Source organism: Cygnus atratus, chromosome 3 (genome assembly GCF_013377495.2).
Source record: "Cygnus atratus isolate AKBS03 ecotype Queensland, Australia chromosome 3, CAtr_DNAZoo_HiC_assembly, whole genome shotgun sequence".
NCBI lineage: Eukaryota > Metazoa > Chordata > Aves > Anseriformes > Anatidae > Cygnus > Cygnus atratus.
The window spans coordinates 6,719,833-6,737,425 of record NC_066364.1 but is presented as its reverse complement, the minus strand read 5'-3'; positions in this window follow the sequence as shown (position 1 = coordinate 6,737,425).

Sequence of the window (17,593 nt, the reverse complement as noted above, 5' to 3'; positions counted from 1 at the left end):
AACTGTCCATCCCAGGAATGAGACAGCTTGTTCTGGGTTCATGTGTCCTGCTGAGAAACAGGTGGCATAAAATAAATAAAGAATAGAAGAATAAAGAACAGCATATAGAATAGAATAGGCTAGGCTAGGCTAGGCTAGGCTAAGATAGGCTAGAATAGAATAGAATAGAATAGAATAGAATAGAATGGAATACTGATTAATACAGCAAAACCAGTAGACAGAACTGCAGTTAATTATTTCCAGAATAAAATCTTTTCTGGATTCTTAATATTTAAAGAGAAATTAAATGTCTGAAAGACAAGATTCAAAACCCTTTAAAAAGGACTTTTTTGTTCTTATTTATTAGAATTTCTCTTACTATGCTCGTTAGCCTTAAAATTACTCAGTGTCTCGTTGAAGGTCATTGTGGTTCACATAGTACTGCTGAGAGCACGATTCCACTGACCATAAATTACAGTGGAAAAAACCACCATCCCAGAGTGTAAAATTTGCCACTACTTAATTTCATTGGTGATCTCGTTAGCCTTGCGCTTTAAATTTCTCTTTTGCAACCCCTACACCATTCATTATTATGCATACTCCCATTATGTCTCCTCTTTTAAGTAGATGTAATGCTCTAGCATTAGCAACTCAGCCAATTTTGGGGAGAATCATCGTAATTTAAAAAAAAAAAAAATCCTATTCCTTTCTTCCCTTTTACCGGTACAGATAATTTTCACACCTCTCCTGTGACTCCTGATATAGAAAAGCAATTTTCAACAAGCACCTATACATTTTAAATGGCTTTGATATACTTGCATTTTTGTCTTTCAGAGAAAGGTTAATCACATTTCCTACTTTTTTTGTTTTACTTTTCCCTTCTTTCTGGTCTGTGGTTTTCTTCATTTTTGAAACTTTCAGGATCACCATCATGCATAAGCCCACTCTCTGTAGATGCAGATAGCCCCTTAACCTCACTTTGGAAAGTCTGTTATCTCTCATCTCTGTAAAAGCTGAACATAACTGAGCAGTGATCATGACGTATTTTCTGGGCCATGGTTTGTAAGAGCTATGATTTTCGAAAATCAGCTTTCTGACTTCCTCTCCAAATTAATACTGGCAAGGTAATTACACAAGCACTAAAATGTAAGATAAGGTTTGAAATATGGCATTATTTAAAACATTTTTACATTATTTAAGCTTCAATATTTCCTATTTTGCATGTTTCATGATCTTGCCTTCACTTTCACTTCTAACAGACCATACAATGTTTTGGAAAAAGGCCAGCAATTTTCTCTGAAAATATTTTACTTGGAGTTTGGGAATAAAGTTGAGAATAGTGACTGCAACTTGAAGACTTCTATCTGTGGGGAACAGAAGTTCTCAAAAGGTGGAACAATTTGTCTTCTGACTCTCTGTCTAGTGACTGCAGCCAGCAGAGCAAAGGGAACTATTCTGGAGTCAACAGAAGTGCAGTTCAGATGCCTAAACATATGTAATAGCTCCCTCTGAGACACGCAAATACATCTTTTAATTACATTTTACTGGTCTGCTGTAAATCCTGCGTCATTTCTGACATGCTCACAGCTCAGTTGAATACACCAGGAAGCTTTGGTTGCACAAGACAGCTGTGGTTAGGCAACTGAGTCATGTGTGATGCAAAATGAACCTCTGATGTTTGTCCATACACATAGACACTATACCAGGAGTCTGGAGGTGAGTCCCCCTTGCAAAGTTGGGTGCGATGAATCCCTTAATGTGGTCACGTTAAGTGAATTGGTTTCCACCTAGTCTATTTAACTTGGAAAAAAGTATCCAAACCAGCCTGGGTTTTAATCACTTGCAGATTTTTAAGTCAGTCACGTTGCTTTAGGGTAAGTGAGGAAGGATTTTGTTATGGTCACAACCGTGCTTCATCTTTATTTATTTGGGAAGGACACAGGGCCAACGGACTAACTACATGAGCGCAGTTAAATCTCAGACTCCCCTGCCAGCTCAGACACTTACTGAAATACACTCTCTTCAATAATGGGATATTTTCCTCATTCAATATTCTTTTCTGTGTTTCTTAGTGTCAGTGTTAATAAATGCAGGGAAAAATATTTACAAATCACTTGGTTTTGGTATTCCAGATCACAGTCCCTTCACTAATAAGGTTTGCAAATGAAAAATTCCTTCAATGAGATTGCTCAGCACAGCTTTCCAGTGATGACTAAACTCTCTTTGATCTCCAAATGACCCTAAAATCTGGGTTTTCCTTCCACATATTCCGTATAAATATACACTTCTAATTAAGATAGGCACTCTCCTGGTGTATATAATAGAATTGTCCCAAGTTAGTAAGAAATGACTTTCTCCTATCTTAAAAATTCAGATTCTTCTCTAGTGGGTCTTTAAATCTTTGCTTCAGGAATTGATCATCCTGTTTTGACATCAATGGCTAATACTGAGGTTATTGAGTGCAGCAATTTTACAGCCAGCTCCTCTGTTTCCCTTCATGTTTTACAATTAGCCATAGTTTTAGCAGAAATATCAGCTGAGAAGAAACCCTCTTGTCATTTTAGATTCATCAGCTGCAGAGCTACCAAGAAAGGTCAAAAACAAAAGCAAACATATGTCTTCGTATTTACATTTAAAACAGGCAGCCCAAACAGCAGAGAGCTCTTTGCATTTGTTAAGCACAAACAAAATATCCTCTATACTGAAGTGTGAATGTGACTGATAATCCAGCCAGCAATATTTTATGTTAAGTGTTTGCAAAAAGAAGAATTTAGGACAGATGATTCTACTTGTCCCTTGGGAATATACTTACACATGACTCCACCTTAAAAATGGTTCCACATCAAGAAAAAGAAGAAACCTAACTTTGTACCTTCGTTTCTTTGTTTCTATTTCTTATTTATGTGACTGACTTTCCTTTTCTTCCACCTTTTCTTTGTCTAAAGACAAACTTTCTTTGTACTTTCTTGATATTTTTGTTCACTAACACATTTTCCTTGTGGAAAAATATGCAGAACTGCACAGATGATAAGCCAAAGCAATTAGATTATTATTTACCTATTGTTTTTCATATAAACTACCCCAAATTAAATTTCACAAGTTTTCTGTTCACCTTAAAATACTGTGCACATCTTTTATAATCTGGGATCAAACTTGCTGACATTTTATACTGAACCAAACTGATTGAAAATCATTTCCAATTTTTCCCTCTGTAGTAGCAAAGCTCATTGCCTGAAAAGTGAAAAGACAAGTGACAATAGACACAACGAGCTCCTACTGAAATTTTTATGAGATACAAGGGAAAAAGTTTCACAATAAAGGTAGTCAAATGTTGACACAGGTTGCTCAGAGAAGTCATGGGACTGTCATCCTTGGAGTTACTCAAATTCAACTGGATATGGCCTTCTGAAACAAAAGTGACCTTGAAGGTAGCCCTGTTTGAGAAGGGGTTTGGATTAACTGACCTCCAGCGGTCATCTTGCTCTTCCAATCTAGATTATCCTTTTTTTTTTTTTTTTTTTTTACAATATAATTTTATATTTTGATAATATTGATCTGTCCATATTGTGCCAGCTGAATTCAGCAGCGGAGAATGAACCCTGGCACTATTTAATTCTAGTACAGATGGAGCTTTTCTGCTCCAAAAATTGAGCGTTTATGCCAGAAGTCTGTCATTTTCTTTCCTTGTTCTGTTTGATTATTCACAATGTCATATATATGTGTGTGTAAAAATATATAAAATTTGTATATGTCTACATCAGCAAGTCTTTGTGCAGAACACAAAGATATTTTTACATTTTTAGGCAAGGCTTTTTCTATTTTTTCCCCCAAGAACATTTGAAAAATTTTAAATAGCTATTAAACAGAAAGAAAGAAAGAAAAAAAAACTCTCACAAGGGTTGGTTTGTATTTTAGAAAAACAAAAAGAAGGAAAAGAAAATAATGTCACACTATAGCACTATAGCTTTCTTGAATATTTGATATATGTGACCAGCTTTTCATCTAGAAAAAAAAAATCTAAATTCCACCATGTTTCTGAGGTTCTAGTTTTAGTTGCAACAAGGTCAGATAATTTGTAACAGCAAATTGTGATGTATCCAACAAGTAATATTTAAATGATAATAAATATTCAATTTGCTTCCAAGCTATAACAAATCATTTTTATGCTCCTTTCTGATGTCACATGAAAAGTGCTTTTCAGGACTAGAGTGTTCTGAGATCTGTTGGAGACGATCCCTTGGTGTACAGACCATATAGTCAGGAAAACAGAGATCCAAAGACAATACCAAAGAAGCCATCTTCACCACACAATCAACTGAGAAGAAAAATCTAACAAAGCATCAGTGTAGCATCAGAGCTACAAGCTATATGCTTCTATCTCCTCCTTATCAACTAAATCAGCTTTGGAGGTGGCCATGTTCAAGTTCTTCTGTGTTCCTCTTTGCTTTTATTAAGATCAGTGCTAAACTCTCACCAGCTATATTAGGATGAGAGGAAGAGAGTTCAATCCACCATATATATGTACAGCTTCTTTGGCGCTTGAAGCATCAGCAAGCTCTTTCACATAAGAGACACACATCCAAGTGACCATTTTCTTTTTCTTCATAATTAAGACCTTAATCACTGAAGTACTTAATACATAGAATAACCTTTGTTCTGTGTCTTTACCCCAGAAGAACAATGACTGTGATTCATAAGGTTCATTATGTGCTACTTTTGGCACATTGTCAACTGTGCTACCTTTTAAAGAGCCAGGATTAAGAGTAATGGAATGGAAAATTTCCATTTATTCCATTGTGCGATCAATCTGGGTGTATCTCATGTATTAACTTGCAACAAAAGGGCAGAGTGTGTGTCTCCAAATCACATGCCCTTTTGGAATTTTTTAAGGGAATACTACAAACACAAAGGAAAATGAAACAAAGTATATTCAGTGACTTGAAAGACAGTTTGTTTCTTTTATTTTCTTTCTTTTTTCTCTTTAGCTGGCCTTTCCAGGCTCTTACTAAAAGCACAATTTAGTCAGAGGTTTTCTTTCTTTTTAATGCTAAATATGTGGGTTGAAAAGTACATATTGTCTGGAATTCATGGCTACAGATGAAACCCATTCACCTTCCTCTGACAATGCAGTCAGTGTCTGGCATTAGAAATTGGTCTGATTTCAGAAGGTTTTACAAATTGTCTATGCAAATCCCACCAAAACCGAAGTTTTTTGTTCTAATCCTAAATCACCATCCCATCCAAGAACTGACATATTCCATATATTACCTACTTTCATCTCATTCCAGACAAACCCCTTTCTCCCACGTTCTGTGTCTATCCTACCATACAAGGCAGTCAAACAGCTGCCAGCTACACCACCACATAGTCAGACTGATAGTATACTCTCCTGAGTCTTGATTGTTATTAGGCAAAATGTTCGTGTTCAAACTGCCTGCTAGAAGTCTTCTTGACTACTGTTGGATATAAGTTCAAGGAAGCAACAAATAATTCCTACCCGTCATGTTTAACACACACAGATTTCACAGAATCACAGAATGGCTCAGGTGGGAAGGGAGCTCTGGAGGTCATCTGGTCCAAACCCCCCGCTCAAGCAAGGCCACCTACAGCGGGTTGCCCAGGACCATGTCTGGGCAGCTTTTGAAGATCGCCAAAGAAGGAGAACAAGCCTCCTACAAGGTAATTGGAAGAAACCGTCACAGGTCCCAGTTTAGCTTGGGCACTGTGATAAGGACTTGCTTTCCAAGATCTGGTAGCTTCAGACCGGAAATCCCGTGAGGTGTGCACACCGGCATTTAGTATCTATGCCATATACTCTGGTTACAACCTTTAAAAGGGGTTTAAAAACTGTCACCATTGGCTTTTGTCACCTAATAGACCTCAACATGATGATACTACAAAATGAAAACTCAAGGTCTCTTCTCCTAAGCAAAAAGGACAGAGACAGATGAATTCCACCCAGGGAAAGATTTGGCATCTCTGCTTGACCTTATGGCTCATCTAGAGGATGGCTCCTGAGAATGTTACCTCAGAGGAATATATAAGCCCCCAAGCTTTCTGTTTTGCAATTCAGCTTAGATCTTTTCTGGAAATGGGAAATACTACACATAAATATTTACAGCAATGTGACACCTTAGACAAAACCTCACATTTGCAATTGCTGCATCACTAAAACTGGAGCTGAAAGCTATATGAACACTCTAGTTGTTGGATAGTCACACCAACAAGTTAATTTCAAGAACTTGTCATTTACAGAAAAAAAGTGGTGATAAGTAATGATGATTTATTAAACTCAGTGGCAGCAAACAATTGAAAAAAAAAACATTTTGAACAGTCTCCATCCATCAACACTGCTATTTGAAGAACCAGGTATTACACAGCATGGAAAATGGGATCTGAGTGCTTGTTCTTGGTTATTTTCCTTTTAGATTGCTACATTGCTCCAGGCAGAAGTGAGGTTACCCTGTAGAAATCATCAGCCTTACTTCTTGAAAAATGTTATTTCCTTGTCTTCTCTCAAGCTGTGTACATTCTCAGCCTCCCCATTTCTCTAAAATAATGTGTGTGACTGTAGGAACATCTTTACCTAATTCTTTCTACATTCTAGGTTATATTGCATTCATCTGGGCTAATATGCATGCATTTGGATTTTCCAGCTAATTACTTTACTCTATTTGTATCATTAGTCTTATTGTTGCTGTTTTTAAGAGGCTTTTCCTGTGTAATTTCCAGATTTTTTGTTTTCCTGAAACACTGAGTTATAGAAGGATGAAGAATTCTTTTATTCCTACTCATAATGCCTAATTTCTGAAACTATTGTTTTCTCATTACTACTCCTAGCAAAAAAAAAAAAAAAAAAAAAAAAAGGCATTTAAAAGCTGTATTGCTCTTCTTGATGCCCTGTAGCAAAAATAACTTTTCCAAAAATAAAAATTCCCACATTCAGGGCATTTGCAAGCTACTCCTGTAATTTTAAATACTGAATGCAAAAGACAGAGGACTTGATTCCGTGAGGAATCTTGTTCCCCTAGATGCAATACCATGTCAACATGCTTTCAGTGTCCTGTCACCTTCTCAGACCACATCAGACTCTGCAACACAGCCATAGTCTCAGAGCCATCATAGCTGATACTGCTTGCAGAAAACGCTGGCTTATTCTTGCCAAAGTACTGTGCAAGGACAAGACCTGATGAACAAAAGGGACTGTCTGATTTGTCCTTCTAATGTTCTGACACCATTAATTGATCAGAATAAAAAGAAAAATGCCAAGTGTCTTAGAAAGACTGCTCCTGAAATAAGGAAATGTTTTCTAAGAAAACTCAAGTGCCAAATTCATCTCCCTTTGTGTAAACTGCAGTCCCTTGCCCTCCAAAGAGACAGTCAACTATCTTCATCTGCTCTTCAACATCATATTTGCAGACGCTCATCAGTTTAAGGTGAGGGGCACAGTCAGGCCATCTGCCTCTGGGCTCTTGCATATCACCCTGTGTCACCCAGTTACTCCTATATGACAACCATTAATCTACATATTTATCTAAACTGTATTTTTCATAAAAGCACTCAGGTCTGAACTAAAGATATCAAAGAATGATGAATCCATCCATTCCCTCCACAATTTATTCCAGCTCTTAGTCGAGCTCAATGCTTACAACATTTTATCCTGTTGCCTGTAAGGATGTATTTGTATACTCCAAGCTGATTCTCCTCTGAAACATCTGTTGGACACAGTAATTGGCCTTCTTGTTATAACAACTTTGCTCTGGGATGGAGGAAGAGTGCTCATGCTCAGCTGTTGCTGAAAAAGCTCTTCATTACCCCCCTATATTAAAGTTAGCAGCCACCTGCTATTGCTTACACCACTCATGTGTCTTGATGTCTCTCTACACCACAGTGAAGAGGCAGCTCAACCTTGCCCATGAAGGCTGGCCATCTCCAGGTTATATGGCCACAGTCTGCTCCATGAAGACTGGATGAAGAGTGATGAGTTCATAGTCCCCAAAGGCATTAGAAACTCTTCCTCAGGCTTTGTGGGCATTGCAGCAAGCTCCAAGAGCAGAAACTGTTCAGAGGAACCTTTCAAATATCTACTAGGAACTGATTTGGATTTTACTCCAGATTTCTAGTGATAGTAGGGTAAGCATCCTAAAGGGGCTAATGTTAATAATTACATGGTTGTCAAATGTGGATACCTCAGTTCAGCTTTTGATGCCACCTTGAAAACCAATCGGTTTGAATGAACACAGTCCTCACTGTGGTATGCCTCTAAATTTACTGATGCTTGCTTTCTTCTGGCATACACATGGTGCCTATTAACAGCATAGAATGAAATAAATCCTTTCGTGATAGGTAAAGAAATCTTTCTCCAGAAAGTATCTTTCCTTTCTTAAGCTTGAGACACTGTATTTTTCTCTTCTGGCATCACTGCTTCGCCAAGTATGCCCCTCTTATTAATACAAATATTGGAGGTGTCACACTCTCCTACCTTTTGCTGAACTTGACCTTGGAAAAGGACTAAGTTTGTTTGGTATGTGGGAACAGAAAAACACTCCGTCCTCCCCCTGCATCTCCCCTATGTCCTTCTCAGCCAGTTGACATCTTTTAACAAGCAAAAGAGATTTACATGAAGGTAAGCAAATATAATAAACTGATTTATTTGAAGATAAATTGCACTTTTTTTTTGAAGCTTTCAAGAACAGTTGTTCATAAGACAGTCACAGTTAATTTTTATTTCTGTCTGAAGTATTATTATTTCCATTGTTATATCTTTCAACATTTAACCAAGTGAAAAAAAAAAAAGTGCTGCTTAGGCATATAAACAGACTTGCAATACTTTGCAAAATGAAAATACTTGCAAAATATATAAGCTATTACACACACAAACACATACACAGAGGAAAAAAAAAAAAAAAAAAAACAGATTGGCAGCAACATTTCCAAAATGAGACTACTATAATGTAATAAAAACATTATCTTGGCTTGTGTCTACACAGAGAATAAGAAAATTAATGAAACATGACAAGTTAGGACTAAGAGAATTTTACCAGGGAAAGGAAAAATGGAGGTGCGACTAGAGAAGAACAAAGGAAAACTTTATGAAAAGGCCAGAGATGTGCTCAGAGATGACTGTGATGCATTAGAGCATTAATGCTAGCTAATTTCTATGTAAAATTCCATATGGCTAAAATCCTGTGTATATTTTATGCCTTCTGGAAGACTGCGTTGGATGAGAAATAAACACGGATAGAAAATTTCAAAGCTTCAGCTTCAAGCCCTGTTTTATTTAAAGCTGGCAGTTTTATCTCTGCATCATTCATTATGCCTTTATTCCACTTCATTTACATAAACACCAATGAGGCTTCAAAGAGAAAACTTTTATTTTTCCATTATCCTTAGGTCTATCTTAATGCAAGTGTGATACAGAGCAATAAATTGCTTTCAGCTAAAGTATTATTTTCTTTTTTTTTTCTTCTATTCTGTTTTCCTTTTTCTTTTTTTTTTCCTTCTGATTTTCTTCTTTCTATGTCATTAATTCATGTTGGTACCTGACATAAGCACAAAACCACATCCTGTGCCTACCAATTCATAAAAAATCCTAAACACCTTTCCAGACACTTCACTAAGAGATGTCAAAACCTACAGAATTGTGCCAGGATAATTCTAAGTATTGTAAGATTGATCTCCTTTTAAATGAATGAATCCCTTGTTAAAAGGTTTTTCTATCAGCTTGGTAAGAAAGGCATTGTCCTAGGAAATAATTTTAGCAAAGACTGATTTCATAGTTTAAGGTACTTAGCCATGAGACTGATTTCAGTGAAGAAGAAATTCAGAGACGTAGAAACTGTGACTCACATCCATATCAAAAAAAGTTTTCACATGATTTTGGAACTGCTCTTTCAGAGATACAGCCTAGTTTCTTGGACAAGAATCCTGATTTTACAGAGGTAACATTTAGAGTGATGGGGAGAAAGTAAGAATATTTCTTGGAAAGATATGGATGTGAGTCTCAATTTCTACTTCTCAGTCTCTTCAAAGGATAATTCAATTTGGTTAAACAATTAAATAGCAATCAAGACAGAGAAAAATAGAGAAACTAACTGCACAGGCATATGGTCATTGAAAAACAACAGATCCTGATTAAAGTCCCTGTTCCTAATGGGAGGGAAGGGACACTTGAATCTTCGCCTTCCACATATTTTGTGTGCACGTTACACTACTTGCTATTCCGGATCTCAAGAAAAGCTTTCAGAGGTCTTGAAAGTTCTCCCTATCTTTCTGCACAAAATCCAATTTAGAAAAGGGTCAAATTTTAAGAAGCAATACTCCAGAGGAATTAGATCAGTGAGTGAACCATTTCAAACTCTGGCCAATTGAATCATCTTCCTTTCTGATTTTGTTGTTCTACTTGACAGTCAAAAGTAAAGAAATAGAGGGAAAAAAAAAAAAAAGGAAAGAAAGTGTGTGATCATTTTGAAATATCCTAAAAAGGATATTGTCTTCCTCAAGGTGAATGGTCGTCTTTCTTGAACACGAGGTTTGTAAAGGTATCTAGCCTTCAACACTCCACTGTGGTTTCCAACCAGTGAATCTTTGGGTCAATGTCAGTAAAACTACAGAAGTATTCACATGAACTTGTTTTCCTATAACCCAACAATTTTATGAGAACATCTCTGGCCTGCCCAGATTGCCGTGTACTTCAGGGACTGCAGCTCCTGCCAAGCTGGGAGAGCTCTCATGTAAAGAAGGTTTTAAAAATTCAGGGTTGGTCCAAAATGCCAGCTCTGTGAGATCGAAGGTTGCTCCAGCACCACATCAGAGAAATACCCATGTTTCAGAGGATTTTATTCCTGAGAATCAAACTCAGATAAAGAAAGATCCTTAGTCTGATAAAACTGTTCATACCAATATTTTATATTGAGATTTAAATCCCTGATTGAGTTAGCTGCACCCCTTGTTGTTTTAATATCCACACATTTTACGTGCTTTAAAACGTCTTTTTTAAAAATCGTTACTAAATTCTTCTTTTATTTTCAGCTAGATTACAGAAAAAGCTTACTATAAGCAGAAAGCTCCTCGCTAATCTTCAAATCTCCATGGAAAGTGCATCTGTTATGGTGATCTCTCTGATCCTATAGCTTTCCTACTGCTCTTAAAAAAAAATTGTTTTTACTCATAATTTCTCTTTTTTTTTCTTTAAAAAACCTATTGTTTCTTTTTCAGTATAACAGGGTAGCAGATATGAATTAAAGGAAAAAATAAAACCATTCTTTAATTCTGACTTTAAAGAAAGCTATAGAAATAACTCCCAATTCACTCAGAGAACTATTTTTATGCCATTTTTAAGCATGACCTTCAAAAAAAGACAAAACACCTTCTTCAGTGCCTTGAAATTCCTGCCAATGGATCAAAACCTGCATCAATGAAATCAAAGCTTAGTGCTCCCAGTTGCGGAGAACTCATGCAATGCAGGGAGGAGCACCCCTCCCAAGGACGTTAAAGCAAGTCTGTTCACGCAGATTTGAACATTTTCTCAGATAGCCTGCTTTATGTCACCTCTGTGGGACCAGACCTTGCCAGGCAGAACTCCTGTGGCTCCTACAGAAAAGCCACTTTGTACCTTGCTTTTGTATGATCAGAGAGCACCTCTGCACAATCAGCCAGCAGCCCAAAATCTGCTGCAGGATGAGTGCCCCCTGCCATTTAATGATGTGCCTTTAGGACAACGCACATCCTTTCATTTGCCTCAAGCCTGCTGTTTTATGCTGGACATTATATTTGGTGCCTTCCAACTTCTGTGCCATGAAAAAAAAAATAATTGTGAATTGCTTCCTTTACCCCTTTCCATGCTATTTGTGATCCATACCACATTCCAGCAGACTTCTCTTTCTTCTATGTTGAGTCCATTTAACCTGTCATTGTACAGGAGCTGCTACACATCTTGTAACAGTGTTTTTCTGTCCTTCACCGATTCTGTTCCTTTTCCACAGTTTCCCCTGAGGCAGGGCACTTGGAGCTGCACACAGAGTGCAGACGACATGCCAGGACTTATGCAGCAGCATGGCACTCTTTTCTACCTTATTTTCTTTGCCTACAGTTCCTCCCAGTGCATTTTTGGCTGTAGCTGAGCTTACTGTGGGGGCAGAACAAGAAGAGATTGAAATACCATCACATCCAGTCAAAAACACCTAGCATTCAATTTTGCACTTATGTCAACCCTTTATCAGGGACCATAGTGACAGGACAAAGGGTAATGGTTTGAAACTAGAAGAGGGTAGGTTTAGATTAGATATAAGGAGGAAATTCTTTACTATGAGGGTGGCAAGGCCCTGGCACAGGCTGCCCCGAGGAGCTGTGGGTGCCATCCCTGGCAGTGACCAAGACCAGGCTGCATGGGGCTGGGGGCAACCTGGGCTGGCGGGAGGTGTCCCTGCCCATGGCAGGGGGCTGGAACTGGATGTGCTTTAAGGTCCCTTCCAGCACAACCCATTCTATGATTCTATGATTTTAACTCCCACAGCCTCTGAGCCTTGGCTGGATGTATTTACAGACAAACTATTGATGAAGGGGAGAGGATGAGCATGGGTGGAAAAGCTCCCAAGGGCTATTGAGCCTCTCCCTGCCCGATCACTTTACCTCCTGCAGTGCTGCCTAGCAAGTATTTTGGCTATGCGTTGTCTGTCATGTTAACAGTAAAAAATGGAAATTAACAACATTGAGTTCCTTCCCTTGCTTTCCACAGCTGGACTTGCCTATTTGTGCCACCCAGAAAAACCCTTCCAGCCATGGGAGCCAACCTCAGCATTGTCGTTGCTCCAGAGAGGCTCTAGTTGCATTTTCCAGCATTCTTAGGTCCACCACCTCCCATGGAAGTTGGGCTCAACCCCATCCCACCCCACCCCCAAAACACTGTAGCATGCTGGGGACATTGCACAAGAGCCAGGACAGCCCAATTGCAGAGCACAGGGCAGGAGGACCAGCTCCAGGCAGAGTTTCTGGTCCTTTGCAATTCTGTATTTGAACCATCACTCCCTGCACAGTACATTGCTAGTCAGAGGGAGTGCATCCCACTAATGAGTCCCATTAGGGAACTGCAAATTAAAAAACAGGCCAGATAGCACTCCACTGGGCCAGGATGGCCAAAGCATTGTACCTCCTGAAGCCTGATTTGTAGGATCCCTTGACCAGAGCTGCCTGCTGTCTCCTGGGGTCATGGGGGCAGGGGAGAACAGGTGAAGAAAGTGTTTTGTTCTTTAAAGAATTCTTTCAATCAGGATGGCAGAGACAAAGATGAGTCTCAGGTTTTGGGTGCTTCTCATCACGCCAAAATGGGCTTCACCCTCTTCCAGTATCCACTCAAGTCATAGCAAAGGTCTATAGACAGACACACAGATTAGGAGACACACTTGCACTGGAAGGGCACCATAAGCAGCCTTGATGTAAAAACATACAACTTTATAACCAAAACCCAGAGACAAAACGACATGTAACAACACCAGTCCATTCTCCTGCTTTATTTGAAAGAGCATTCAGATAACAAAGTGTGGATGATAAAGTCTACTTGTGATGCCATCAATCTGGCTGTGTGTTTAGATGAATAAAAAAGGGAGAGAAAAATGAAATAACCAATCTGTTGTTTCAGTACAATGACAGCAAAGTGTCCCCTGTTAAGTACAGCCAGTATGTTGGGTTATTTACTGCTTCATAACACAGTATAATACATTAACGACATATTAACTCATCAACACCACTTAAGAACTTACATAAAAAGTTATTTACAGGTTCACTCCACGACTCTCCTCTTACAGTGTTCTAGGATGTTGCACTGACACACAACACATTTAAAACATTTACAGACAATAACAATTGAATTTCATACTGTAAATTACAAGGCTGTAGCAGTTTATGAACTCTCCCACCATTCTTACCTCTGAGGCTCATTAATAATCATACTCAGATCTTCCAAGACTCTTTGAGCTCCAGCACATGGAAAAATGCAGAAATAAATATTTTAGAAAGTTATGTATTTCTTAATTTTGTACAACAGTATAGAACTTCGAATGTTGCTTGCAACACCAACATGCTATTATTGACAGTTCTGCTGCATGATCCAGTAGGCCATCGGGTTAAATGCATTTTTTTTTTTTAATATAATGAAGCAGAACATGGAGGAAGCTGAAATCACTTAGCATCAGGAACAACACGGCCTTCGGCCTTCCTTGCCTTAATGCTAATGGCCAAGTAAAATGCTTACTGTAATTGGTACCTCCTCTCAGCAACAGAGATCATGGTAGCTCAAGGTCTAGAAATCGAAGAGCTGGAGAAATAACCCCTAGAAAGGGGTGGATACATCTGGCATTTCTTCTGTCAGGCATGTTTCCATAAAGCTGGGCTGTCCACTGGTTGTACTGGAGTTGCTTCTGGTTTGTTTCATTTATAGGCAAGAGAGGAGCCTAGCCTCTGCCTACTGTCCCTCTTCCCTGTGGACCCAGGTCCTGTATCACACTTCTTGTAAACCAGCTGCAACTCCATCAAGGCTGGTAAGGCCGCTGCAGTGGAATACATGCAAGACAAACAGGAAATGCAAGACCACTTCTTACATTAGAAACACTGGAAATAGATGTAGACCCTAGACTTCTAAGGAAGTGCACAACTGTTTTCAGCAGGAAGGAATCTGATCCCCTAAACAGAGAAGGAGAAAAGTATCTAATAAGTGCCTGTGATTTCTTACTCTAGAATTCTAAGCATAAGTCAGTATCATGACATTAAAGGCAAATACAGTTCTATTGCAAAAAAAACGAAACAGAAAATATAACACCTACACTAAAAACTACACTTGAATTAATCTCTTAACAGGACACACCTCCTTAGAATATAATAGAGATGGTTTGGGTTGGAAGGGTCCGTAAAATCATTTAGTTCCAACGAGCACCCCCCCCCTCCTCCCAGCATGGGCAGGGACATCTTATTAGTTTTCAGGTTGCTTGAAAGCCCCATAACAACCTGGCCTTGAACACTTCCAGGGAGGGGGCATCCACAGCTTCTCTGGGCAACCTGTGCCAGTGCCTCACAGTGAAGAATTTCTCTTCCATATGTCTTCATCAGTAGTAGGAATTACTTGTCTATACAATGAATACATCTAAGCTTTGAGATGGCATTGGAATTTCAGCTATTTCGGATCAGTATCTCTAAAAGTCTACTGACATCTTTGTAAATTTAACTTTATTATAAATACGTTTCATAAGAACTGAAAATCACAATCCACTAGCAAATGTTTTTCTAAAGGTAATTTCTCATGTAATTTCCCTGAAGTTATTTGGTATACTTTAGTTTAATCATTTTTAGATTCCAGATGTATTATCATATTCTCAAAATTCTTGATTGCATAACTGAAAATATTTTTTTCCAAGGAATTACAGATATACAGCAGAATATGCATCATTTTAATTTGGCTTGAACTGCAATGTTGCAAAATGATACCTCTCTAAAAAATCATCTAATAACTGAGAAAGCACAGTACTATTTCTTTCATTACAAAGCTTTAATTGGCATCCATATATGCCACTGCATTGCACACCAACTTTGGACTTTGAAACCGACTTTTCATTAAACATCGAGTTTCATGGTATAAAAAACAACAATATTTATTAGACCTCTTTAAACTCTTTTCAGTATAATAATAGTCTTTACAATTTAAGCCATCAGTATGAACTGGGGTCAGCACCACATTTCCCCACCAATACAGACATGTCCCATAATGTAATATAGTATCAACCTTTAAATTACAGTGGTTTTTTTCAGAAATAAAAAAGCAGATATTGGGAATAAAAAGTACTATTTAGATATATTTCCAGTTGTAAATCATTTTCGCTAGTGGATCAGCTAATCTGTTCTTGCATATCTGGTAAATCTTGCCCTAACTTCTCCCTTTGAGATCTCTTCCAAAACCTGATTGCTCCTCTAGTTCAGAAAGTCTATTCACAGGTTTTCCTGCTTTAGCTTCCAGATTTGATTTCTCATTCTATCACCTTCAGAGACTGTGAATAATTCCCTTCCCTTCATTTACATTATTATTGCCTTAAAGCTATTTATAGGCTGATATAATTTACTGTCAGACCTTTTCTCTTCTAGGCTACTTAACTTAACCCTGTTTTCTTTTCTTCTTAGGTTCCGTTGCTTATACATGATTAACTTTTTTTTTTTTTTTTTAAACTTTTTTTTTTGCACTATACTTATTTGCTGTAAATCTTTCATAGGATCATAGAATATCCTAGGTTGGAAGGAAACCACAAGGATCATCGATTCCAACTCCCAGCCTCCACACAAGACCACCCAAAAATATGCCTGCAAACATTGTCCAAATGGTTCTTGAACTCCAGCAGGCTTGTTTGGTGCCATGACCACTGGTCCTGGGGAGTCTGCACAACCAACCTCTTTAGCTTTGAGACCAGAACTGTAGGAAGCCAGACAAGCTCTTCGCAACACACCAAACAATCTAAAATAATGCTTGTAATCCAAGATAAGGATGTTCATATCCTTTAGAGGAACACTTTTAGGTTTTGCAAATTGTATCCATGAATGCAACTTTATTTATATTTTGCAACAGTGGTACAGAAAGAGCAAGACTTTCACACCAGCCTCTGGTATTGGGAAGCAAAGCCTCTGTGTGGCCCCTTTTACAAATTGAGAAGACCTTCAGATCTCTCTTTTCATATTTATTTTCCACAGGTATCTATTTTCTAAATGTTTAATATTTTCATAATGTAGGATTAAGCTTGATGTAATGTAAATGTTATTCATCATTTAAAATGCATCGTATACCACATGCTCTGTCCACTGTCTATCATTGAAATATGTATTCTGTGCTACAATAAGGTTTTGGTCAGAGCACTCACATGCTTACTTGGTATTTCATACATATATTTGTATTTTATACAAAGGTTAAGAGATCTACTCCCCAAATTCCCTTTAGGTGCTACATCCAAAACATAGACTAAGTGTCTATCATACTGACACAGAAAATCTTATAAATCTCTACTGTTTATTAGCATATTTTCATCCAGATGTTGCACAAGTTATCTGTTGAGAGTGTGAATGTCCCTCTTAGAATAGATCTCTATAGAATAGAAAGGGTGGTAGGGTTTTTTTTCTTTACCCACATTGTGGCATGAAAACTATAATCAGTGTCCGATAAAGGCTGATTATACATGATTAGTGAAGAATCCTTTAAGTTCAGAAATAATGAAAACCTGAAACCCCGTAACCAAACCTTATATTTAAAAAGATTTTTTTCTGACTTCTAAATCCAAGAACCATTCCTTGAGCTACAAATTAATATGGAGGCATAACTGAAGAAGTGATCGTGCCAGGCAATTACAAAATTGCCCTATATCTCTATCTACCAAATAAGGGGTAGTAGGAGTCATTCCGAAAATAAAAGCAAGCATAGAAATAACAAAATAGAAAACTCAGTATGGGATGTACAATGGCTCAAGAACACATGTAAACATGGTCATGATAACAAAGGCCTCTTCCCTTCATTGCATTCCCTTCATAAGCTCAGCAACAGCACTCCAGAAACTCTAGTTTCAGGTGTTCTTCCTTGGGGCTGAAAAACTAC